Raw genomic sequence first — 1,849 nt, forward strand, 5'->3', positions numbered from 1 at the left:
AAGAATTGAGTAAAGAAAAAGGAAAAAGAGGTAATAATGAGAAAGAAATAAGTACGAAACAAGTGAAAAAAAATTTTTTTTAATATTAAAAAAAATTTAAAAAAAAAACAGCAGCAGCTCCCCTGGTGGGTGGGCGTGGTTTGATGTGGTAGGTCTTGGAGGCTGTTCTCAGAGGCTCCGCCCCTGCCTGAGGCGAAATGAGCAGCAGGAGGTGAAGTGGGCACCTTCACAGACTCAGTTGTGGAGTCCCCACCCCTAGTCAGGATCGCGATTGCAATGGGGGAAAGGAAAAAAAAAAAAAAAGCTGAGTCTCTCTTGGTTTCAGATAGCTGTTGCTCAAGACGCTGTGCGCTGCTGGAAATGAGCTGGGAGCTCCTACATTCTAAGCACGCACCCGGGCCTCCACCCGCCACCGACTCTTTGTTGAGGGTCCCGTCGGTGTGCCCCCTATTTTTTCCCTGTGGGGACCCGGGATTCGTGCAGTCCGTGCAGGGGGCGAGGTGTGCCATGGAAATGCAGTCCGTGGTCCTGTTCCCAAAACCAAGTTCGAATTGCTCGCGCCTGGCACAGTCGCCGCTCAGGCCGCTTCTCCCCGGGAAGTGCGCTCCCCTGTCTCTTTCCTTTGTCTCTCGGGCTCTGCGCGCTTCCCCCACATTGGGCTGGGGATCTTGTCTCCCCCGCCCTTCCCGGCCTGGCTTGTTTCAATATCTCCCCTGTTCGCCCTCACTCACTCAGGTATCCTTGAGGTACTATTCTTTCTGGAGTCTGTATTTTCTCCTTCTGCTCTCGCAGATGAGAGTAATATCCTTCTCGGTTCGATAAATGGGGCGGACAGAGTTTACAGAGCTCCCTTCCTCTCTGCCATCTTGGCTCCTCCTCTCTGCAACAGCCTTTTAACATACTTCATGTTCTTACCCAAGCATTGAACCCCCCTCCTCTTTCTCTCTCTCTTTTCCTCACTGTTCCCCCCTTCCTCTCTCACTCGCCCTTCCTTTTCCTCTCTTCATATGAAAATTACCCTTTTACCAACTTTCTTCTCATTCTTCATTTCTCTTTCCCAGATTTTGTCCTGTATCCAATTTTATTCAAGTGTCTCCTTGACTGATTAAGGACTCTTATCTCACTAGTTCTCTCTCTCTCTCTCTCTCTCTCTCTCTCTCTCTCTCTCTCTCTCTCTGCCCCAAGGGCATTGTGCCAATGAGCAAACCTTCAGCTGGGCTACCGGGACTCCTCCACCTTGGCTGACAGACTTTCAAGGACCCTCTGCACTTCCAGGAGCCATGTGAATGCCCCATGTCTCCTCCATAAAGAAGAACGGTCTGAAACTTGGCTGGAAACCAAATGAAACCAAATAACATTTAACATCAGGATGCCATTTCACATATCAGTTTCTGAGGCTGCTATAACACAACATATAAACCCCATGCCTTAAAACCACACACTCTTCTCCTCCTCTTTGCTGGACGCCAGAAGGTGAATCAGGGTCACCAGGTGTGAGTCGAGCTGTGAGCAGAGCTGTGTCCTTCAGGGGGATCAGGGGAGAACCTGCCTCCTGCTTTCCCAGCTCTGAGGCAGCAGCATTCCCTGGCTCATGGTTTCTGCCTTAGCTACTCTAGTTCCTCCTTCCGGTGTCACATCCCCTACTTCCATCTGTCTCTGGTTCCTCCTGTCCCCCTTGTATAAGGACACTTGCAAAAAGAGCAGCCCTCTGGGTGATCAGGATAATCCCCCTGTCTGAGATCCCTAACTGCATCTCATCTGCACATTCCCTTTTGCTGGACAAGGGAACACAGCCACAGGCTCTGGAGAGGCACAGCTTAGGAATGGTGGGGGCATCAGTCACAGTAAC

Source organism: Suricata suricatta, chromosome 12 (genome assembly GCF_006229205.1).
Source record: "Suricata suricatta isolate VVHF042 chromosome 12, meerkat_22Aug2017_6uvM2_HiC, whole genome shotgun sequence".
Taxonomy (NCBI): domain Eukaryota; kingdom Metazoa; phylum Chordata; class Mammalia; order Carnivora; family Herpestidae; genus Suricata; species Suricata suricatta.